Source organism: Castanea sativa, chromosome 5, assembly GCF_040712315.1.
Source record: "Castanea sativa cultivar Marrone di Chiusa Pesio chromosome 5, ASM4071231v1".
NCBI classification, from domain to species: domain Eukaryota; kingdom Viridiplantae; phylum Streptophyta; class Magnoliopsida; order Fagales; family Fagaceae; genus Castanea; species Castanea sativa.
In genome coordinates, this window is record NC_134017.1 from 40,290,053 (window position 1) to 40,316,403 (window position 26,351).

Genomic DNA, 26,351 nt, shown 5'->3' on the forward strand with positions numbered 1-26,351 from the left:
GGATTAAGATAACTTGACCCTGGTTAATTAATTCAATTACCCAAATTGATTAATTAGGTTCAATTGCATGCAAATCGTGAAGGCATCAACAAATCATCAAATAAACTAAATGCAAGGGAAATTAAATTGACACGGTAATTTGTTGACAAATGGGGAAAACCTCTCGCAAGGCAAAAACCTCACTAAGTGATTTTAAGGTCACCATTCCCAAGGATTCATTAATCAACAATCAAGCGGTTACAAGTATAAGGAATCTTACCACTACTCTGGCCTATCCCAAAATACCAACTTACAGTTGAACCTTCACTTCAATACCCAATTAAATGTGATTTTGTTGTAGCCTTCTTTCTCTTGATGCACAAATCTCAAATATGTGACTAACCCTTTACAATAATCCTAGTATATGACTAACTTTAGCAACTTTAAACGATGTTGTTGGCTGAAAAGTTCTTCACTTCATCAACAATGAAGTTTAGGAAGTACTTAGTTACAAAACTCTATGACATACAAACACAGTAGCTTCATACCAAAATACATAAATAAATCTTTAGGTTTCTGTATTTGTGTGTAATAGCTCTTAAAATAAGCCTTATATATATTTAGGGTTGTAAGAAAAGAAACCCTAAACAAAACAAACACATAAGCTTGGGCCGAATCTCAGACTTGAAAATTCTGAAATCATAATTCTTGATAAATCAAGCTACTGTCGAGCCATCTATCGAGCTTCATATTAAGTATTGATAGTAGTCATCTGTCAAGCTATCTGTCGAGACTTAATGAACAGCTTTTTTTCACTTGTTTCTTGGATCAATCTTCATGTCTTTTAATACGAACACTTGATATGGTTGAACAACATATTTCTTGATGTATTAAACTCATCTTAGATTTACCCAATTATAAGTAACATGCATTTTGTCAAGGGATTAACCAATTACATAAAATATGACTCTAACAGATATGATAGAAATTAATTCAATGATATTCATTTCATGATGATAGCTTTGTATCATCAAGCCAAAAAAATAAACCAATTAATTTTGGTGTAGATAAAACTTGAACCCATATCCTGTATTCAACAACAACATATTTTACTAGTTGGGTTTATTAGAACCCATAATAATATGACATTATATACATTATTAAATAAATAAAATATGTCATCTTAAGGAATATCCTAAAAGAACAAGTTAAGGAATATCCTAAAAGAACAAGTTGAGAAGCAACAAATAGTTAATTTTGAGTTGTCATGCATGTTTTTCAAAAAAGAAAACAGAACTGTCAATAACTTGTTGGCTCATTTGCATAAATTTATAGTATATTTTTTTATATTTATCTTGATATTTGTTCGTGATTTGACTTTTTTTTTTAAGTGTATGAAAATACTATTTAATGTAACATTAAATGTACTTTAACATGCGTCCTAAGGGTCTATTTGGATGAAGAGAAAAGTAAGGAGAAGAGTTGAGGATTGGAGGGGAGAGGGAAAATGGTGGTGCCCAGGAGTTTTCTTCTTAGGCCCACCATTTGGGGTGAATCTTTTTCTCCCTAATTTAGAGAGAAAAGTGGAGGAGGGAGTGGCTTTGATGGGAAATTACCCATCATCTGTTCAACATTGTAGCCTTTTTCCCTCTCTTTTTTCACGTTTGTTACGTTTAGGTTTTCTTAGTACTAGAAGTATAAGAGTAAATTTATACAATTTACATTTTCAATCTTCTCTTTTTTCTTCTCAAACCAAATAATAAAGTTTTCTATCCCTCTACTTTTCCATTCCCTCCCTATTTTCTAACCCTTTCACTTTTCTATTGCCCAACCAAATGAACCCAAGGGAATCTGTTAACAAAAGCCATGAAATTAAATCTTAACCATGAATAAAAAAGGTTCCTATGCTCATTAATGAAAAGTAATTTGAAAAGTCAAAAATGGGTTAGTACATAAGAAGTTGGCAGATTTACTTAATTTATTTTAGTTGTCAATTTCTATTTCTAAATTTTTTTTATACTAAATGTGTGATAAAAACTTTATTGCTAAATAATTTGACTATTGAAAAAAATAAAAATAAAAACAAACTTTCGTTACATTCCACTCACTTCTAAGAACATTAATATAAGTCTAATGCTCCATTTGTTTTAATGAAAAACCTCTTGTAAAGACAATTTTTCACATTTCCCTATATTTGATCGTATTAGAAAAAATAAGTTAAAAAGAAAACTATTTTTGATCAACGGAAAATCTTATTAAAAGTATGAATTTTTAGAGATTATTTTCCTCTAAAATATCCATTAAATCAACTCTATCTCACACCATGCTAAGTAAACAAAGTTAAGAGGTAGTAGGGAAACTGTTTAAAACAATTCTATCTCATTTTTAAGGTCACTAACAAATATAGGAAAATGAGATAATTTTCAAAAAAATCATTTTTTAAAAATAACTTTTATTTATTTATAGAAAACATCAATGTCAAAACAAATGGAAAGTAATTATTTGGGGGTGTTTTTAGCAACAATCTAGCTATAAAAAAAACACATGCTTCATAAGGTTAGCTTTTTCCTAGCCAAAATACTCGAAGGTTTTTGTACCAAGGAAAGCTTTAGAAGAGATTGAAAACATGATTTTTTTTTTTCTCTCTCTCTTTCTTTGTGTAGCAAACACTCAAGGGATTTTCTCTCCAACAAATATTTTCTTTAGTATATAGAGACCAAAATTATATCCTCTATTGAGTTTATATGCATATCTTGAGGTGGGACCAAAGGTGAACATAAAAACCTAGTTTCAATGGGCCACGGACTCTAGTTATCTCATAACCATTTTTAAATTATTATTAATTATATTTTACTCTACTATAAAAATATAGATAAGCTCTAGAATTTATTTAATTACAGAAGGACAAGGCTACTTAAAATTGCATTTAACCCCTTCATTAAATATCCATAGGGAAACAAAGTCAAATAATCACTGTTACTTTATTGACAATTTAGCTTAAGTCCTTGAGTCCACAATTTAATCTTTTGATTATTCTTATTTTCTTGGAATCTGATTTCATTGAATAAAATTTTTAGCAACTCCTTATTAAAATGATCAAGTTTGATACTTTAAATAATCAATTCTCATTAAATTCTATTTTAATAGGATATTTCTCATCTCCTATCTAGATTATGAATTTTATCTTGAGAAACAGTGTTTCCACAACTCTACATGTGGTTATCCAATATATTGAGCTATTGATAAGATCACACTCCTATATACATTAAAGCAACCTATATTTCACATTCAAGTCCACCATTCCCTCAAAATTGTGAGCTAAATCATTCAGTAGTTGTGGGTTTGATTGACATTAGTTAATAGAATAACAACTCACAATGGTCTGTTCTACATATTCCAAATACATCAACATACAAATTAGAGTTTTCACTTCCATGATCAAGACATATCAATGTCTTATCATATGAAATACCCAATTTTCATCGTTGACTACAAACTACTAAAGTTTATAAATTCCAAGGAATTATAATTTAGATTTTCCATATGTAATCTCATCAACATACTTAAACTACATACAATGCAACCCATAGACTATTTGTCAAATGAATGCATATGGTCCAATCTTCATACATAATTTCAGAAAGATAAAGCACTTCATTAATTAAAAAATGTTGTACAAATTAAATTTTAGGTCATAAATCCCAACACAAACTTTCCCTTTGATTTCACCTATCATCATATATTACATATTTAAAGCCAAAGATGGGAGAAAATATAATTAAATATAAAATTTAGCTATAATTTTGTGCAACGTGTCTCATTTAATTTTTTAAATTTTTATGCCAAGTGAGTTAATTCAGTGCAAAATATGAGGAGCCTAATATGAAAGAACCATGGAAAACTCAATCATATATCTACTAATTCTATATCTAAAATTAAAAGAAAAGATAGTTTGAAAGATTTTGCTTTCCAATGTCTTTTTTAGAAACATTTTTCTTTCCAATGTTTGTTCCATTAGAAAACCTACTGCAAACGTAGTTTTCCACATTTTCCAGTGTTTGGTAGTGCAAAAAAAAACTGGTCAATGGAAAACTATTTTTAGTCAACGGAAAATTCTAATAAAAATAAGGCTTATTTTCTATAGGTTGTTTTCCAAATATTTTTTTTGGAAAACAATATCTCTCTCTCACGGTAAGCTCTCTCAATTTTTCTCTCTTCCCTTCACTTTTTCTCTCCTCACACATTCATTGTCATTAATTCTGGTCTCTCCTTTTCCATAGATCTCTCTCTCTCTCTCTCTCTCTCTCTTCCCCTTTATAACACAGTTCTCTGATTATATTTTTTTCCCCTCATTGAACTATCAATAGCTTTGACTTGCAAAGGAGAACAAATTTGGAATGGTAATTATTTCATTCCTCTCTACCAAAATCCCAATTATTTTCCCCATCCCCGCCCCACCACCTTTGCGGGGCAGGGAAAACCCGCATGGGATGAAGCGAGGAGGGGTGGGTTAAGCGGAAAGGGGAAAAATTGTCATCCCTATGTATTTCCCTATCAATTATATATATATATATATATATATGTATAAGTACGTACGTACGTACGTTATTGTCCATATATATGAGCAAGATGAGTGGTAGAGATCATGAAAATTTGACAACTAATTTTGATTATATCTATTGTCAAAATTTTAGTATGAAAACCAAATTCATTCTTGGTTTTTATTTATTTATTTATTTATATTGATTACATTAGTTAATTTACATAATACACATGTTTTAAATTATACAATAAATATTAAAAAAAAATTGTATACCAAACACTAGAAAACATTCTCAAGCTAATTTTCAAGGTCGTTACCAAACACCGGAAAATGAAATAGTTTTCTAGAAAATGCTCTTTGGAAAATGAACAATTTTCCAGAAAACGTTAATGTTGAAACAAACAGACCATGTTGTTATTGCTCCATTTCCATAAACCTTGACCTGATAATCATTTTATTGTCGAACATGTCAATGACATGGCATTTCAAATATCTCCTATAATATACATTTTAAATTTTTAATAAATTTATATTGGCTAGGATATTGTCAGGTGTAATACTTGTAATACTTATCTGTATATATTAAGAGGATTCAAAAAATTAGTTATTGCTTTTTTTCTTATCAAAAATACCCCTAAATTAATTAACCAACAATTTAAAAATAGGGTTAAAATAGTAAATTGGCAAAAGAAAGTTAGTTATTGCTTTTTTTATTGTCAAAAATATTCCTACCTAAAACTAAAAATGAGGTTAAAATTCATTACTTAATTATTAGGTAAAAACTTATGTAAGTATATAATGTTTGTGTGTATTATGTCTGTGCATATGCACAAGGTTCTAAACTAGTTTCTTTAGTACCAAATCCATCTCCCTTGAAGCTCTCCAAAACCTTAAACCCTCAAGTCTTGTAATCGCTTTGCATTTCTATCAATGGCTTGGAGTTGAGGTCCTCGGGTTGCACAATGGATCAACATCTTGATCGGTGGTGATTGGCTTGGGTTTATTCGGCAGTTTTGGAAATGGTTTGAGAGGAGGTTCGATTATAGGTTTTGATTTGCAATGGATAATTTGGTGGCTTCAACGATTTTGGTGGCAATTATAGTTCTGGGAAATGGGGGCAATTGCTTTAGTGGTTTTCCAGCCATGTGTGAGTTTACTCCAACGATCGATTGTAGGTTTACTCTAAGGTTTCAATGAAGGAGGAAGATAGGAGAGCTAATAAAGAAAAGAAAGAGGATGGAGAAATTTTTAGGAGAGAAAATATAATAAAAAATTTAAAATAATATTAAAATGGGAATGCTATAATTTGGCTATAATTTGGTCGTTTAACTATAATTTGGCTAAATTTTGCAAAGATTAATGTGAATACTAAGCGTTACAGTCAAATCTTTATGACGTACTAATTCCATTTAACTTGATTCTATTAAAAAACTCTCCAATATAGTGTTTGTTGAAAATCATATTAGGAATGAAGACATTGTATAAAAGAAAATTTCTTTTCTTGGATCATACTTGGACTCTCAATTAGTTTCAATAGACTTGATGTTGAATTCAGACGAAGGACCATTTTATAAGTTCTAACTTCTAAGTAGCTACACACCTATACTAAGACCAAATACTCATTTCAGTGTATCTATATATATTAAGAGGATTCAGAAAGTTAGTTATTGCTTTTTTTTCCTGTAAAAAATACCCTTAAATTAATTAACCAACAATTTAAAAATAGGGTTAAAATAGTAAATTGGCAAAAGAAAGTTAGTTATTGCTTTTTTTATTGTCAAAAATACCCCTACCTAAAACTTAAAAATGCGGTTAAAATAGTAAATTGACAAAAATAATAAATTCTTTCATCTACGTTGAAATGCCTTCTTACTTCTAATAAATTCATACTTTTACGTTAATTTAAATTCTTACATCTATTCACTAACTCCCTACCAAATAAGATCACTCTTTTGTTAGTTTTAAAACTCCTCCAATCTACAAAACTCATCCCACGTATTCATCACACCCTTAGATTTTTTTTTTTTTTTTTGTGTGATTGGAAAAAGTAGAAATATTAAATTATAATAAATGCAAAATTATTAATCTTTACCCAAAAAATAGAAGAGCCTCTCACGCGCATGCTCAGAGACTAGTAATACTCTATGGCCTTTCAAATAGTACATGAGTGTTATTCTAGTTGAGATCATACGTATCCAACCTAACCTTTTTTCAATTTACTTCTTGGAAAATGAAAATCTAATTAAAATATTAAATAAATATCTCATAATAGATGCACTTCTCTCCCCCCCTCCCCCCTTTGAAATTTTCTTATAATGAGTCATACTTTATGGGTCAAGATGCTACTTGCATTATTCAATTGGTATTTTCTTCAATAAAAAGCCCTTGGAAAAAACCTCACATCCTCTGCTCAATGCTCACTAGTACCGTCGTAGGCTAGAATAACAACTATGACTCAACGATTTCCTTCCTTACAGGCCAAAACCTAGCAAATAGGATGCTACTAACATAGGGAAGACACTTTGCTGGCACCCTCCTACCCTTTTTACTTATAAAATAAAAAATAAAAAAGGTCAAGTGTTATTGTGAGATTTATGATTCATTTTTTTTTTTTTAATCAAGTCATTCTGATCTTTGAGTACATTGAGCACAAATATATATAAAGACAATTTCTTATACTAGTAGTATTAGGACTCATAGTTTGACTGGAATCAGATAACAGTGCTGCATGCAGTTGTAAGTCGCAATGCAATTATGTTTTTGGCTAGGAGTGGTCCCATTTTTCATAGGATTTAGGAGAGGCCCGGCTACCTCAAATTAGTCAAAAAGTTTTGTTTCCGGTTAACATTTCTTTTCTAGTTTGGATCGATATGGGTGGATTTCGTAGTTTTTTTATTGAATCGAAGTTGTTTCAGTTGGTGGTTGAGGAAGGGGGGAACTTCTTCTCCCTTAAGATCTTTGAACGAGGGAAGTATTTCATGCACTCAGTTTTTATGGGTAGGAACGCAGCACGTTGGTTAATGCAGAGCTTGGAACAAACGGTGATTGGGGTTAACCCCAAACAGTTTTTCACGCTAAGGGATGGAGACACCGCCTACACAGTGCAACGGGGTTCTAACCTGTTTGGGCAATTTATACTAGTAACAGAACTAAAAGTTGGCGGGATGAGAAGATCGATCATTATTCCGGCAGGCAAGGCACAACAAGGTTGGAGGGCTTTTGGAATTGAATTACGGAGAATGTTGGAACCTTCTCATTATGCGTTGGGATCAAAAGCTTTACCGTACAAGGCTAAGTCGGGTTCAGTGATTCATCCTTCTCGGTCCTTTGCTGAAACGGTAAAAGCGTCTGTGCAAGTAAGGAAGCCCCCCATTAGTGAGATAGGGAAGTTTCATGTGGTGGAGAACACAACGCAGCCTCCGAGAGATGAAGTTGGGATTCAGGTGGTGGCTGTTGAAGTTCCGGCTATTAATGCTATGCCGATTGCCGTGGGTGGTGTGGAGGGGAGTCTCCGTGGTAGTAATGGGGATGCTAGGTCTAAGGAGAAAATCCTAGAACATAATAAATTCAGATTGAATAATTTGAATTTGAATGAGGTTGTTTTTGGTAAGGAGTGTCAAAGTAGGAGGGCTGGCTGGTTAGGGAAAGGTTTGACTGTGGAAATAAATGAATTTGGTAAGAGGCGGGTGTCTTGGCAACGTTACAGGGGTGATAAGCAAGTTGTAAAGTGGGTGGCACGTAAGGATCTTTTTGCCCAGGTTGTGAATAAAGGAATGGATAATGGGCCTTCTGAAGCCCATGCAGTTAAATGTTGTTCAGGCCCATTAGTGACTAGCCCATTTGTTTTTGAGGCAAGGGCTTGCTCCAAGCAGTCAGAAAAAAATTCCAGCCCAGGTATTACGGACCCATTTGTTGAGGATGGTAAGTTAGAGTCAAGCGATTCTGGCCTGAGCTCATTCTCGAAGGGTGCAAGTGCTAAGGTGCTCCCAGCGAGTTCGGCGATGGACTCTTTACCACAAAGTGGGCTGACGGTGGCTCCGATGGTCACTATGGGCTCGTTTTCTTCCATATCGGCACCGGAAATTACTGGCGGAAGTGGGTCGAGCATTCCGGTGAGATCGAGCTGGCTTACCCAGGTCCCTGACATGCCGATATTGACAGCGGATGTGGTCAATGCTGACGGTGAGGTGGTTTCAGCACCAGTAGTTACGAATTGTCCTTCGGTGGAGCTGCCGGAGACGGAGGTGTTGTCTGCAGGGGACCTGTTAGAAGTGATGGTGGAGAGGACGTCATCTCCGACAACGACGAAGGACGTGGATGATGAATTATTTGGTCCGGAGGTAAGGGTGACGGAGCAGGAGGCTTCTGATGGTAAGGTGGTACTTCATCCTTCTCTCACTATTAGGGAATGGGTCAGTGATTTGGACAAATCTTGGGGTAATTCCAAAGAATGGATGCTCCAATTGCGGGATGGTCGACAAGTAGTGATTCCGTTATCTATATATCGATCTCCAGAAAGTGTGTCGGAGGGCTCATTCACTGATATAGAGACAGTAACAGGTAATGATTCTTTTATCAATGACGGTCAGATGGTTAGTTGGGCAGAGGACTGTAATGGGTTAGTTGATTCTTGGTCTATTGTAAAGGAGGCAGAGGAGGAGATGGGGGATTTTAATGAGAGGTCGATGAATTGGGAGTGTAGTGGCAAGCCTTTAGTTGTGGTACCTCTGGCCACAGAAGTTCCTTTGGAACTGGAGTGTAGTGCTGAGCCGGGGGTTGGGTGTATGGAGTCGATTGATGGCGATAATTTATCACAATGGGTAACAAATTGGATTAAGGCTTTTAGAAAATCAGTGGGCACTTCGTTGGAAGGTTTTGAGGAGCAGATTACGGGTTTGTTGCTGGCTATAGAGGCCAGGAAAAAGGATAAAAAGCTTAAGGCAGTAAATGATCAAATGAAACATGGCAGGTCAGGGCAGAAAGGTCAGCGGGAGTTGAAGAATTTATTGACTTCTATGAATGTCGAGGTTGGTTCCACGAAGCAGAGGAATGTCAGTAAGGAGAGGGCTGTGGTGGTTCATCAATGAATTTGAAGATTATTTCTTGGAATGTTAGAGGGCTGAATGATCGGGATAAAAGGCTTCGGGTTCGTAATTTGGTCAGGAGATGGAAGCCGAATGTTATTTGCCTTCAAGAAACTAAAATGGAGCTGATAACTAGAGCTGTGATTCATAGTTTGTGGAGGGGTCAACATGTCGATTGGTCTTATCTAGGCTCTTGTGGAGCTTCTGGGGGGGGGGGTGTTATTGATGTGGGATACACGGGTTGTATCTAAAGAGGAGGAAGCTGTGGGGCGATTTTCAGTCTCTTGTAGATTTACATGTGTGACAGATCAATTTGTTTGGGCATTTTCTGGCATTTATGGTCCTAACTCTGTGAGAGAAAGAAGGTTATTGTGGGAAGAATTATGTGGTTTGAACAGTTGATGGAATGTCCCATAGTGTGTGGGGGGGGGGGGACTTTAATGTGGTAAGGTTTCCTTCTGAGCGTTCTGGTGTAACCTCTTTTACTGCTGCTATGCGGGAATTTTCCTATTTTATTTCTGAGCAAGGCCTCATGGATATTCCGCTTCAAGGGGGATCTTTCACTTGGTCTAATGCTTGTGAAGTTGCTTCGAAGGCTAGGCTGGACAGGTTTTTGTTTTCTGCAGATTGGGATGATAAGTTTCCATCTGTCTCTCAACAACGCTTGCCTAGGTTGTTATCCGATCACTTCCCGATTGTTCTTGAGGGTGGTTCTTTTCAGAGAGGTAGGAGCCTGTTTCGATTTGAGAATATGTGGCTTAAAGAGGAGGGATTCGTGGAGAGGGTGCGCGCTTGGTGGGAAGCTTATAATGTCCGAGGAGCTCCAAGTTTTGTGTTGGCCACTAAACTGAAGCTGTTGAAAAATGATTTGAAGAAATGGAATGTGGAGGATTTTGGAAATGTTGAGGATCGGGTGAGAAAATTGTGGCAAGAGCTTAATGATTTAGAGATGATTGAGGATAATCGAGCTTTAGTTGTGGAGGAAAGGCTGGAGTTGGAGAGAGTTCGGGGTGAATTAGAAAAAGTTACTTTGATGGAGGAAATATGTTGGAGGCAGAAGTCTAAAGTCCTTTGTATTAGAGAAGGTGACAAGAATACCAGATCCTTTCATCGTATAGCTAACTCTCACAGAAGAGTTAATTCCATTGATAGGCTCATGGTGGATGGAGAATTGTCTTCAGATCATGAGGCTATAGCACGTGGTATTTCTCATTTTTATAGGCAGCTATATGCTGAAACTGTGGCTCATAGACCTTTATTAGATGATGTGGAGTTCTCTTGTATCTCGGAGGAGGATGCACTTTGGCTAGATAGGCCATTTGATGAGGAAGAGGTGTTTGGGGTTATTAGTGATTTTAAGGGTGATAAGGCTCCTAGCCCGGATGGTTTTTCTATGGCGTTCTTTCAGTCTTGCTGGTGTATTTTGAAAGCTGAAATTATGGCAGTGTTCCATAATTTTCATACTCAGGCTGTGTTTGAGAAGAGCCTTAACGCTTCTTTCCTTGTTCTTATTCCCAAAAGGGTGGATGTTGTGGAGATTAAGGATTTTCGGCCTATTAGTTTAGTTGGTGGGATTTACAAGATTATTTCTAAAGTGTTGGCCAATCGGCTTAGAAGGGTGGCACATGGGCTTATCTCTAATTCTCAGAATGCATTTGTGCAAGGTAGACAGATATTGGACTCCTTTTTGATTGCTTCGAAATGTATTGATAGTAGATTGAAGTCAGGTGTTCCAGGAGTGTTGTGTAAGTTGGATGTGGAGAAGGCATATGACCATGTGAGTTGGGGTTTCTTACTGTATATGCTTCAGCGATGTGGGTTTTCAGAGAAATGGAGGAAATGGATAATGTGTTGCATCTCTACTGTTAAATTCTCCGTTCTGATCAATGGTAGTCCTTCTGATTTTTTTGGTAGTACTAGGGGGATTCGGCAAGGGGACCCCTTGTCTCCGTTGCTATTTGACATTGTTATGGAGGGTTTGAGTCGTATGTTGGAAGTGGCTGCACTGGGTTCGAGGCTTCTACGTAGGTAATACAGCTGGTAACTCGGTGATGGTGTCTCATCTTTTGTTTGCTAATGACACTCTTATTTTTTGTGATGCTGATCCTACGCATATAGCGTGTTTGAGAGCAATCCTGGCTAGATTTGAGGAGGTCTCAGGTTTAAGGATTAATTTGGGGAAATCTGAGTTGGTCCCTATAGGGGTGGTCGATAATATGGATGTTTTGGTGGGGATGTTAGGTTGTAGGCAATCCTCTCTTCCTTTGAGATACTTGGGGCTACCATTAGGAGCTAAGTTTAAGGAGTTGTCAATTTGGAACCCTATTTTGGAGAAGATGGAAAGGAGATTAACAGGGTGGAAGAGGTTGTATCTATCTAAGGGGGGTAAGGTAACTCTTATTAAAAGTACCCTCTCCTCCTTACCTACATATTTCCTTTCCCTTCTGCCTATACTTGGGAAGGTGGCAAATCATATGGAGAAGATACAACAAGATTTTTTGTGGAGTGGTATTAATGGTGACTCTAAATTACACTTGGTCAGTTGGGCTCAGGTTTGTAAACCGATGCAGGTTGGAGGGTTGGGTATTAGAAGTTTGAAGAGTTTTAATGCTGCCTTGTTAGGGAAATGGTTATGGAGGTATGGCTTGGAGACCGATGCTCTTTGGAGGAGGGTTATAGAAGTGAAATATGGGAATGATTGGGGTGGTTGGTGCACAAAAAAGGTGACCAGTGCTTATGGCGTTAGTTTGTGGAGACATATTAGGAGTGGTTGGATGAGTTTTTCTAAACTAATTCGGTATGAGGTAGGGGATGGTACTAGAGTGAAGTTTTGGAAGCATGTATGGTGCGGAGATCGTACTCTCCAAGAGGCTTTTCCGGAGCTCTATTGTATTTGTAGAACAAAGGATTCTTCAGTAGCGGAGATTATGTGTTGGTCTGGTGGGAGGATTCATTGGGATGCTAAATTTTGTCGTCCTCCACAAGATTGGGAACAAGAATCCTTTGATTGTTTCATGGATATGGTTTACTCTTCGTCGGTAAGGGGATTGGGTCCGGATCGGTTGTGTTGGAAGCCAGCAAGGAATAGAGGTTTTGAGGTTAGAGAATTCTATCTTTCTTTCTTCCCTCATAGCATCTTATCCTTCCCTTGGAAGTTGATTTGGAAATCGAAGGTTCCTCCAAGGGTAGCTTTCTTTTCGTGGTCTGCTTCTTTAGGTAAGATTTTAACAACAGATAATCTTCGTAAACGACGTGTGATTGTTCTTAATTGGTGCTATATGTGTAAGAATTGTGGTGAGTCGGTGAATCATCTAATTCTTCATTGCCCCAGTGCTTGTGAGCTGTGGTCGTTGGTGTTTTGCTTGTTTGGAATTCATTGGGTTATGCCTCAGAAGGTTATTGAGTTGTTTGAGTCGTGGCAAGGTAAGTTTGGAAGACATAGAAATATAGAGCTGTGGAGAATTGTGCCTCATTGCGTGTTATGGTGTATTTGGCGCGAAAGGAATGCGAGATGCTTTGAGGGTTGTGAAAGCTCTATTTTAAAGATTAAGTCTTCTTTCTTACACACTCTCCTAGATTGGAGTGTGGTTTTTTGTCATTTTTCTTGTTCTTCCATTCCTGTTTTACTTGATCGTTGTAATCTTGGTTTTTGATTTATGCCCCCATAGTACATTCCCAATGTACTCGGGTTGGCTATTCTTCATTTTTTAATAAAATTTTGTGGTTACTTATCCAAAAAAAAAATGATTCATTTTTTAACCAATGAAGGGAATTGACGATGACTCTTTTTCTTAACCAAAAAAATGCATTCTCGAAAAGGCAAAAACTGTATTTATAATTTTATTTTCTAGTATTGCGAGGGTTCGGGAACGATTATATCTAATCACCAGAAACACAAAACCAACTTGTATAGAAAATGGATTTTCTTTTCCAATTTTCCGCTCCACCTTTTCAAATTCTAAACAATAAAAATTCAAAGAATGTATCTTTCTTTTCCCATATATACACTTTAAAATCAGTTATGCATATGGGGAAAATTTTGAAACAATATAATCAATGCTTGAAATCTCATCGGTATTAATTAAGCTCTTGTCTTCATGTCGATAAGAGAATAATAATTCTTGTTAACTTTGGGGAGCAATCCAGGATCAACAATAGGAGCCGGACACGTTCATTTCGTTATCGTCCACCCCCTTCACATTAGCAGTTGATGATGATGATGAAGGCTCGATTGCTGCAATAGCTTGTTGGGTTGGGGTTCCTTTGTTTGTGACATTGTTTCTTTGTGTTTAAGATGTTCTATTAGTAGTGCTAAAGATGATGCTTCCCAATATTCATCCCTAGCTTCATAGTAATGGTTGTAGTTATAGGTGTGGTCTGTGTTATGTTCTTTGAGAGAGGACTCCATCTCCGTTGCTGGTCCCATTACCCTTTTTATGGAGAAACACTGCATTTAAAGAAAAAGTTCATAGTAAATAAACCACCACATAAGGATAGCAGAAGATGAAGATAAAATTTAAGAATTAAATAGTTTACAACCTTTTTTTTTTTGGTAGAACTTTACTACTAATAAAAACCTCAAACACATTTGTCTAACTAGTAAGCTAACAATTTTACTCTCCTAAACTAAATTATTAATACTAGTAATGTAAAATAGCTTTATGATATCATTCAGATTGGAGCAGGTTGGAAGAAAATTTTTAACCCAACCAACGTCTCATGGTTGTAAAAATTCTCAATCTACCTCTAAATTATTAACCACCAGTGCACCACAAAGGGTCAATTGATGTTAGTAGTGGTTTCGACACAATGGGCTAGGCAAGTTAAAAATAAAAATAACATCCTAAATTAACATTCTTTATCAGGTTTTTAGGAGTGTAAGGTCGAATTGGGTGCCACAAGTTCACATGTAAGTATAAACTTTCCACCACAAAAGTTTCTCTCTCAGAATTTTAAAACAAAAGTTTTTCTATTGACTCCTGTATAAGTGAGTCAGGTCGGGCCAGGTCTATCGTTAAGCAATTTTACTTTCACATGAATTTGCTATCTAACACATACTTGCATAGTCCCCTATTGGTTGCAATAAAATAAAATAAAAAACTTGCTTAGTCCTATTTGTTCCACTGAAAAACGCAAACAAAATACCAGCTCAATGGCAACTCTTGCTAATACATCATCTTTATGTGTCAATGAAGAGCTGTCCTATTTTTTCCTCAATAGCATCTCCCATTTTGTCTTTTCCCTTTTACTTAATCCAAAGGAATATTGCCATTGGAATAGAAAACATGGAGGGCGTGAGTATCATCCTCAAGCAGCTCAAACCAAAATATTCTCTCATTCAATTTCTAAAGTTAGACTTCAATTATCCATAAATTTTTTTAAAAAAATCACTAAGGAATAAAAAAATCACGAGATTCTTCTCCACTTCCTCATAAAGGGTACTAGCTAGAATCTCATATTTGAGGAAACAAAAATGCAAATTACCCCAACCAGAAGAGAGAGCACAAAGCAATTGCAACACCCATAGACTCACTTGTACAGGTGTAAATCAAGCCCCAATGAGATTTTTCTTTTTAGTTCATTTGTTAGATAATCATAATTATTTGGCTAAGTCTTCTTGCAAAAAGGATAGGTAAAGAATAGAGTGGTGTTAGGAATATTACAAATTATAATATTATTACGAACATGTCAACTTTTAAATACAAGACAAAAAGTAATTGAAAAATATTTATTATATTATTGATGTGACACTAATTACATTCATTTTGTGTAGATTTGGGCATTGGTATTGGGCAGTTTAGATCACAATCAAATTGCATGGTCCGACCATACAAGAAAATCAGTAAAAGTAGATAATGGTTGGCTGTTTTACTTGTTTCATTTTTTCAGAAGAAAAAAGAATGAAAAGAGCATAAAACCAAGCAAGAAAAAAAGAAAAAAAAGGTGAGGCTTTACACAAGAAAATTAGTTAAAGAAGTGTTTTTTTTTTTAAATAGCGTGTAGCTTTTATCTCAATCACATCATATCACCAATCCACATCCAATATCATCTCTACCAAATTATACGAAATGTGATATACTGAAATAGAAAAAGTTATAAAAAAAAAAAAAAAAAAAAAAAAGGGAAAAGAAGAAGATCAAAACCACAAAACCGGTTAAACTTTATTTAAGGAGGTTCTGTTAAGCCAAATGACAAATCTCCATCTCGGAACTTGGAAGTTAACAACTAGCATTCTAGGACTAATTGCGATCAAGCTCTTGGAAAACTTTATATGACTTCAGATTCTAGCCTTTTCTTTTCCCAGTCACCTTACAAACAAGAAATTTTTTTTTTTTTTTTTTTAAAGCCAAAAGAAGGCAAGAGATCGATGTAATAATGTGAGAACATATAATGTAATATTGTACACACAGTACTCTGACCCTTATCATAAATTACAACAAGAAGATGACAAGTTCATCACACGCATTGAAGATTTTGCATTTAAAAGATTACCTAGTGAGCGAGACATATGGAGGATTCCATGAACTCGTAAGCCATCTCGATAAACAATATGGCCACCAGCTTTTTAATCCTCTCTAACTCCTCTGGTCTCACACTCACAGGCTGCAATAGAAATTAATTCAAAACACAAATATTTGAAGTTAAAAAATGTGAGCCACTAGGAAAAGAATTGGGTGCAAATCTGAGTACAAAATGTAAAAAGAAAAGTAGAAACCCTCACCTTTGGAAGTACAATCCTCCACTTAGTTCCATGATATGTGGTTGGTGAATACACAGAAAGTAAAATATTTGTTGTTGGGGGGTTTGTGGTGTTTTGTGTGGGTTGTGAAATGATATATTTTATAGTTTATTACTTTTAAAATTAGGTATACGTAATGTTTGGGATTTGAGTAAAAGATTGTAATAATGTTTGGAATCTGAGTAAAAAAGAGCTGCCGAAATTGATGAATCTTGTGCTCCAATAATGATTTTCATCCTGGCTAGAAACTGGTGGTCATTCACTCTAGGGAATTGCCACCGTGATGCCATCTCTTGCTTGGACCTCACCTCTTTGGCAATACCATGTTGATCAAAGCTCCCCTCACGTCCATCCTGCATCAAACAAGTTTCTTCATTTAACTCTTTCAAAGTGAAGAAGTATGGCTTGGTCCACACAGAAACAAAGGACTACGGTCATACATAATGAAAATAGTCAAATTATATTCATTACAGAAGATGGTAGAACTAAATGTCATAGCTAATTATAAACCACGACTATTTTTATTTTTGCAAACCCACAATATAACATGCGCACTGCAGGAGATCTAACATTGAAATATCATTATTAGTAAATAGAGGATTTGAAATCAAAATGTTCACCATGGAAAAACTTAAACATATAGAATCCACTGTGCTCTATTTAGGGAGGAACTTGAATGGGAATTTCAGCAAACAAGCCAAGTAAATTACATGCTCAGATACTATAATGTCATGTTGAATAAGCTTGTTTAGGTCCTCGATATAACCGTATTGTTTCTATACATAGAGATAGTCCACTAGGAGTCTTTCTTCCTTGGTTATCATAAAAAAGGAGTCTATTCCTTATAATAGCTTCTAACTCCCAAGTCCCAAATAGGCAACAAAAAGAAAAAACTAATCAAGTGCAACAAAGGAACACAACTTCATATTGAGCTTCAAGAAATGACCCAATTTATCATTTGTCTTGCAACAAAAATGCTAGAGAGCATAGTAGTAAGATCATGTAAAGCAGTCAATTCCCACATACAAATTTGAAATTCAGAATCCACACATAGTACTATCCCCACTAGAAAACTCTGTTCCGGTGGAATGTTATCATATAAATTACAGAATTCACTTAGCAGCCACTGCTATGTCTCATCATTTATTGGGGGCTGCTTATTAACACCTATAGTGATTACAAAAAAAAGGAAATTACTCATAAAAAAATATGATTGATTTTCTGAGGTAGGTTTTCCCTCTATGCTTCATCTTCCCCATTCGATTCCAAAGATGGTAGAAAACAGAACAATGGACACCAGTAAATTGCCATCAATCAAAGTTGATTCACTAACATTATAACACAAAGATATAGGGTTACCACCTAATGATTCAAAATACTTTAAAGGAAGAACATAGTTGGCACATTTGATCTCAATGTGAAGCATGGACTTAATTTTCCACTATAAATAAATCTATCATGTTATTCATATTTAAGCCATTCAATTAATCATTTCTGGAAATAATAAAGGTACAATTAGTTTCTCTGTTAGATAAATGAGGAAGACAATGCTAAATTTCAATCTTTTAGAGATATTTTCCTCCCTCACAAAAATTTAATGTTGCTTAATGCAGAAAATGTAATTTCTACCACAGAATGAACATAAATACCATAAAAGGCAGAAAAGAATTTTGTGGAGATAGCAGAATCATTTTCCTAATTATATTTAAAGCAATATCAGCTTTTAAAGAAGGTCAATTAGGACCAAAGCCACTAAAGAGAAAAAATGAAACACATTTTGACAAGGTTATTAAAGAACTAATATGAGACAACATACAAGTCCATACCAAGCCCTTATGTTAGAATAAAAGACCATGGCAAGAGCCCATAGAATTAAGAGGGCTAAAGGTCATGCCAATTCTGCACTTCACAATCCATTCCTAAGTACACTGTCAGTAATTTGTACTTCTGTCCATATGTTACCTACGTATGAAACAACATTAAGCCAAAAATGAAAACCAGAAAAGGAATAAAATGTGTATGGTTGGTGAAATCACTGTATTTCCAAAATGTCCTCTGTATGCAAAGCTAGATGTGGTCTTTACCAAAAATAGAGATAAGGCCTTGTTTGGGTGGAAAATATCCTCACTCATTACTCAAAAATCATCACTCATCACTCATCACCCTATAGCTCATTCCCTATCACTTAAAAATCCCCAAATATCACCTAAACCCGGTTTGGCACCTAAACCCGGTTATGTTTTCAAATCCAAAAACTCAAAAATGTGGGACCCACACTTTGAGGAAGTGAAGAAAGATGGGGGTGTAGTGATGTGGCTGTGCAGATGGGGTTGTAGTTGTGGAAGAAAATGCTCATTAGAGCCATTGGTGGGGAGTATGAAAAGGAGCTGCGGATTTGACTCTTTTCGGACCATGGGGCCCACTGATGTGAGGGTATTTACGAAATTGTTATCCGTTAATTTGATTTTGTAACTCAAAAACACTTAAAACTTGTTTCTGATTTTAGTAACTCATTACCCGGTTTGGTGAGAACTGAGTGATGGAAACGAAACCCCAAAACCTATCCAAAGAAGCACCTTCTCCGTGGGACCCACTTATTTTGGGTGATGAGTGATGGAAATAGGGTGGTGAGTGATGGAAACCCACAAATCCAAACAACCCCTAAATCTCCACTTCTAAAACAATCATAGACTCCGACCAAGAAAACAAAAGTAAAGGTTATTATAAACCAACCATGATATTGGCTGGGTATAATTTTACATGACAATTGACAAGAACAATGGCAATTACGATAATCTATCACAATCAAGATCATTGTCAATTGTCATTTGTCATTATGCAACAGCAACTTGAATTATATCATTCCTATTAGGTTAATGAAAACCAAATATTCCATAAGAGCATGAGATTACTTTTTTCCTTATTTTCCTTTTTTCATTTAGAACTTTCATCTCACACAACCACAACACTGCTCATATTAGTAAATAACTTTTGATAAACTACATCATAAAAAGAAAGCCTTAAAGGTAATAAGAACATGAGTTTCGCAGGAAATTCAGCTCCACAGGTAAAATTAGAGACACAATCTACTGATAAAAATGGTTTGAACAAACACATGAGATTAACCTGTGGTCCAATTTTTTTTTTTATAAAAAAATGATAACATGAGACCTCTGCACAATATTTAAACATCAGTGGAGAAATCAAGTATATAATTTGATGAAAATCAAGAAAGCAACTAAATTTGCTGTATAATACTAATCTGAGTAAAAAATTTTATCAAAAGACGTGGTATGGTATCAGGTAGTACTGATGTCAAAAACTTACAGAGTAAGGTGGGGATTCTATCTTTACAGCATTCTGATAAGTAACAATCTCCATGCGTGTCAACAAGCTACCATGACAAAATCATGTTCTATTATGAAACTTCAACTATTTCTAGGATCTTCTAAGAAGAAAATAGAATTTGATAACTCTAATGGGAATTAATAACTTCAAAATTGAGTTGTGATGGATGGATTTCTGAATAGACTCTGGGGCAACTTTACTTTATATAGAGGTGATCCGGAAAGCTGCATGTAACCGAAGGGCTTATGTGATAACACCTGCCATAGGTGGTTTTTATAGCTGTCAATCAGCGAAAATGTGACGCTGCATGTAACGCTAAATCTGTTTTGCAACATGGCCAAAACGTTTTCTGTAAAATGACAAAGTAGGTAAGGTGGAATCGATTCTTCACTAATCTCCATTTTGCTCATTTCTTTTGTAAAGATGAAATTACATTATAATCACCTGCAAAAATGCATATTAACAAGCGTATCCTAGTCTTAGAAACCAAATGATGTCTGACCATCCACTTGGCCATCATTGGCTAAAGAAAGATAAACCTTAATGCCTCAACCAGATAGAGAGACAGAGAGATTGCCACTTTTGTAATAATCTTAATGATTAAGGTAAGGAATCATATCTTACTAATGGCTCTGGATATGCTAACAATGATGGAGCATTAAAATGCATCAGTGAAGACATGTATGATCAAGAATGGTAGTATATGAATTAGCATCTCATCAATCTCCACAAACCAGAGTCCGCAACAACTCAAAGCATCTACAGTCTATACCATTGGTGCTTTGTCTGAGTTATGACCAAGTCCAACAACCAAAGTAATTAGGGGTGCTTTGAGCAATTTTTATCAATATTTAGAAGTGGTTTGTACGTCAGTCAAAAGAACAGGATTTTTAAATTAGGTTCAAAACTAAATACGAACTTGTAGTTCTTTTTCAACTCTTCCTGGTTCATAGTTAAACCAAAAAATTCTAATGCTTTTGTATGGAGGGGGCAAAGAATGGCAAAAAATAATCAATCGCTCTTCGGAAGTAAAAAAAAAAAAAGGACCAGTGACACCTAAGTCCTTTTATAAGGAATTGATTATTTAGTACTTCTTTATTTATTTACTTTTTGTTACTTGTTCCAAAAGTACAATTCATGATGCCTACTTTTAAAGGATTAATGATGAAGGGTCCAAGGGTTATTAAATTCTAGTTAATGAGTTCTTAGGATTCTATTATGGGTTTGCCAGGGCTATCAATCTTGAATCTTGTTTAACTTAAGAATATTAAGAAGATTAACAGTATTGATATTAAAGAGAACAACAAGAAGATGATAGTAATGCATTGGTAATGAGGTGGTTGAAGAAGAAGAAAGAAACCTAAGCACATACTTCCTCAAGTAAATATTCAAGCTCACAGACTAGCAGTTTTGATCCGTTCAATGTTAAATTCACTTGAGAAAAAAATGCATACTCTTTTTTCTGAACAAATTCATTCAACTCATAGTTGTATTCATAATTTGTGACAAACCTAATTTTGGAACACAAAACCTGATCAAGCTATAACTTGTCCAAAGAGGATGAGGAAGGTTGCCCTATATAATCCACTTCTGTCTATAATAAAAAAATTTATCATAACATATGAAAGTAACCCATGAATGATTACAGAACACAGATAAATGCAAGGGTATTAGTTTATTGTTCATAATAGGGACCTGGTCCTACAAAAGCACAAGACCTAACTATAGATAAGTATTATAGTCTACAACATACATTGCTAGAACAGACTTTAGATTTTAAAATATAAAGAGCCTCATCACATGCTCAAAGAACATGTGTGACGAGGCTAGAATATATATATATAGCGAGGCAAGAACTCATTATACATAAATTCCCAGAATTAATGTATGCATTTATAACCACTGACAAAGCAGGATCAATGGAAATGACAGACTTCTCAAATAATCCATTAGAGATCAATTCAAGCCTGAAAATGTATATTGAGTTTCACAATGACTTAGGTGAGTGATAATACTTGGGGTCAAATAGGAAGGTACAAGATTTTGGATTTCAATATTAATTGATAAAAAGAAAGAAAGAAATCAGATATGAGTTATGAAGAACTCACATTCAACTTTAAATTATCAACAATGTACCGGAGTTGTGCTTTTACTCTTCAACCTGCTATGAGATTAGGCATCAAAGGCTCCAGAAACAATACAGAAAATGAAACCCACTGACACAGAGGGACCACACAAAGAATATATTTCTTATGTTAGGAAGGATAGACTATTTTACAAGCTTTAAGGCATAATGCCGACATATAATCTACCACCCTTACTCCTTTTACAGAAATCTTTTCAAGAAAATGTGGAGTGAATCACTAACTAACAAGCCAAGGTTAAACAGCCTACTGCCTATAATCGATGCCCAAACCCCAAACCTATAGAGTAGATTCTACAATGATGTTATGTGACATGTATCCATTGTGCAAAATAAAGAGCGTATAGATAAGCAAAATTTATTAATTTGACTGCTGAGTGTTTGTTACCTGAAATGATCACCAATAGGCAATAGCAGCAATTCGTTTCGTTAAACACTTTCTCATTGGGAACAGCATTGTGGAATTGGAACATCATCCCCATCCCCTCACCTTTCCCATTTTGCGTAAACCAAACCGTCGCACTACCCGTTCAAATTTCAAAACCATGACATCACTGAATAAAAATGTGTAAGGGGTGGTGGATATATATACTGATATACATATATACACGCACACAGCGGCGTAAGGGAGGGAAAAATCTTTTTTTTTTTTTTCTTTGGAGAAGAAGGGAAATTTTTTTTCATTATTGTGTGCGTTTAGCATTAGTTTAAAAAACTAATTTTTTTTTATTTTTATTCATCTTATTTTTGCTATTATTTATAGGTCTTATTGTACTTTTTAGTATTATTTATGCGTTTAGCAAAAGTTTTCAATTTCAACTAAATAAACTGTTTCCAAACCCACTCTACATGTTTTGATTTAAAAATTACTTAGAAAATAAATTACTTAAATGCTAATTAATTTCACTATCTTTAATGGATTACCACGCAAGGTATGTGATATATTTTGTCAAATTTATGAAATATAACTCTTTCAACAAATGAGATATACATATAAAGGTATAATTCTTGTAACTGGCTTAAATATAATATATTTTTTAGTTTTATCAAATCTCATATCATAGCTTGAAACATATGAACAACCTTCATTTTTTTTTTTCCTCTCTCTTGTTAGTCACATAAACCTTGAAATGTTACCACTTGATATAGGAGTGTTGCTTTATTGTTATATGTTTCATTATACATCATATGAAAAAAAAAAGTGATGTAAATTACTTTAATTCTATTCATGAAATTTCATGTGGGTTTTAATTTTCATATCAATTATTAATTGAATGATATTGTGTTTGCTAGTTTTTTAGCTAAAAATGAATTGTGTTTCTTTCTTCTTCTTCTTCTTCTTCTTTTTTTTTTTTTTCTTTTTTTGGTAAGAAGAAAGTAACCTTCTAAGACAAAGATAACAACATTACATCATGAGTCACAGCAGACTCAACCATATAAGGAGTTTCATCTATCCAAGTTACATAACTAACAACATGCCTAGCATATTGTACCAATAAATGAGTAGGATAATTACCTTGTCGAAGAACATGCGATACCTTGCCTTTCGGAAGTCTTGCAGTTTCAATTTAATCCCCTCAATTAGAGTGCTTATTGTTGATGGTGGTTCCCTACATCGAGTTACTGCATGACAAACAATTTTGGAGCTACTCTCAAAAATAACAAGGCAAATAAAATGCTCTCCTCTAGTACCTTTGCCTCGGCCTCCAACGGCCCCACAGGTACCAGAAGTGCCTTGCTAAAAGCTACTTCAACTTGTCCATCATGGTCTCAACTGATAGCTCCTACTCCGATAGAACTAGTGCTTTCAAAGATTGCAGCATCACTATTAATTTTTATACCACGGATCACCTAGGGGCTCCCATCTTACCTCTTCCTTAGGAGTGGTCTGGGACAACTTTAGATTTGCAGTCTGAAACTCATCTAGCATTTATCATGCCTTTTGCAGAATAGCTAGACCCAATAGTCTTGCCTTACCAAGTCTAACTTCATTATGGTTGAACCATAATCACCAAGCCACCATAACGACAAGCTCTAGCAAGTCACCCCTATCCTTTTCCCGAACTTCAAGTGCCATAAAAAAATCCACAAATTTTGGAAAATTGGCCCCATGTACTTCAAAGGGAATACTAGAAAGCTTCCAAATCTCCTGCACTTTCTCACAATCCCATTGTACATGCCCGCTACTCTTAGCCCCCAAACCACATGCCTCACAAGTAGGATTATCAATCACTTTCCAGTGACATAAGTTGGCTTTTGTCAATATGATATTTTTACTCGCACGCCATGCAAAGGACTTGACTTTGTTTGGAATGTTGAGACTTCATATGGTTTTCCAGAACAATTTATTTGATTGGTTGTTTGATGCTTCCCTAGAATTCCCATCATGCACTATCTCTAAGGCTAATTTGTAAGCACTACGCACCGTGAAGTCCCCTTTTGGGGTAAATGCCCAAACCATTTGATCACAAGGAAGTAGAAAGCTAAGGGTAATGTTTAGAATTGCAAAGGCATTTGTTGGGGAGAAACATTGTTGAACCATATTAGCCCTCCAAGCCCGTGTGTGTGGGTCAATAAGTAAGGAAACCTTTGCATCATGTGGGACATTGGCCGAGCTAGATGTGAGTTTGAAAGTAGATGGTTTAGTAAGCCATTTATTCCTCCAAATATGTAGTGATTGTCCATTCCCCACCTGCCATTGATGCCCTTTTTGAACAATTTTCTGGGCTGCCAAGATACTACACCAAGTGAAGGAGGGATGGTTGCCTAATTCAGCCGAAAGGAAATCCCCCTCAAGAAAGTACCATGCCTTTAAGACTCTATGGGCTAGTGAGGTAGTGTTAGTTAACTCACATGGTTAACTAATAGTACCGTGCATTTCTTTATTCTTTAAGAGTTAACTCACATGGTCTATTAAATTTATAAATCATGTAGGCAATGTAAAAAAAAAAGATTTGGCATTTTTAAAAATGAGTTAAATAGAAATACAGAAAATGTATGATTAGCAATCATTCACCAAACAACCTATAGAGTATTGCACAAAATACACGTGTGAACACAAACATGCGCCTATAGGGAGATGTCTTATTCATTTTATTGAAGAAAAAATAGTCCATATCATGACAATTTCAAGCTTTATTGGGTCAAGGATCAAATCACATATTGCAAAACCAATAAACAAAAAATCATAAGAAGGATCTTTATTCATTTGAAATAACCAAAGGCTCTCATAGGAATAAAAAGACAGAAAATGAAGAACATGGATGAGTTTTACCTTAATTAGTAGTTTAAGCACAACACCATATTATTTGTGCCATGACAACAAATGCCAATGTATATATCTCCTTGGATCAAAATCAAATTACAAAAATCATATTAAAATCTATAAATGAAAGACAAATCCTTGAAAAAAAAAATCATCAACAAGAAGTTAATATAAATCCTTAGAATAAAAAAAAAAACATGCAAATATCATATTGCAACAAGTCGAGAACGAGAAAAACTTAATAAGTAACTAAAAACCAAATTCCGAATATCTGAAAAGAATGAGCTAAACTAATTTTAGATATATCATCATCTCCATATTTTCCTCCTCCTCCTTATTGCATAAATTTAAAAAGTAAATAAAAAAGGTAAAACAATGGGAAAAAGAAAAGAGCAAACAATAGATGGGTGCTCACCAAATCGCAAAATCACACAAACTGCAAAAACCGTACCAAAATTGCCCACAAAATGACATAACCACACCACATTGCAATTAAAAATGCACCATACCACATGGTGCAGTGCAGTTTGCATTTTTATAATAAGAAAACCACACAAACCGCACTGTACCGCTGTCTCTATATATTAATATGTTTATTTTTAATATTAAATATATTATTAATAGTTTAATAACCCTAGTTTTCAAAAAAACAAAAAGTCTAATAGCCCTAGCAAGTGTTGATTAGAAAAGTTAGCCCAAAATAAAGGGAAATGTCAGCTTTGGGTTGGGTAGGAAAAACCCAATATTTGAAAAATATACCAACTTCAAACCACATCTTATATACCGCACCACATATGTGACCACAAAATGAGGTGTGGTGCAGTTATGGTTTAGGGTAAACTCTAAACCGCGCTGCATGGCACATATAACCACAAAAATGAGGCATGGAGCAGTTATGGTTTTGGCAAAATTGCATCACAAAGTGCGGTACTAAAAATGGCCCAAAATTGTACCGCACTGCAATGTTGAAACATTTGAATTTGTTTGAGAATCCCAGCGGTCATTATAACTAACAAAATCTAAATGAATATAAGGATTAATTTAAAATTCTTGATGATATGGTTTATATTAGCCACATTTGAGTTTAGCCACTTACCTCCTAAATAACTAGCCAAGTTGCAATATGGGATTTTCTTTAAAAAGAAGAAGAAGTTATAATTGAAGTTTTGAGTAATCAATTATATACTCAAGAATTTTCTAGTAAACACACTATGTAAAACTAAACACACACTCATACAACATACTCTAAA

The 26,351-nt window shown here is 35.0% G+C and overlaps 1 long non-coding RNA gene across 2 annotated transcripts; it reads right to left on the reverse strand.

Moving 5' to 3' along the window:
* Nucleotides 1-12,215: 12,215 nt before the first annotated feature.
* On the reverse strand, nt 12,216-22,365 carry LOC142637185 (uncharacterized). Of its 2 annotated transcripts, XR_012844575.1 has the most exons (5): nt 22,225-22,346; nt 21,802-21,854; nt 16,328-16,698; nt 16,099-16,209; nt 12,216-14,053 (listed from the first exon to the last, which is right to left on the reverse strand). It is a non-coding gene; the product is annotated as an uncharacterized LOC142637185 (long non-coding RNA). The 2 variants fall into 2 exon arrangements; XR_012844574.1 differs by lacking the exon at nt 21,802-21,854 and having other exon boundaries at nt 22,225-22,365.
* Between the last annotated feature and the right edge of the window lie 3,986 nt (nt 22,366-26,351).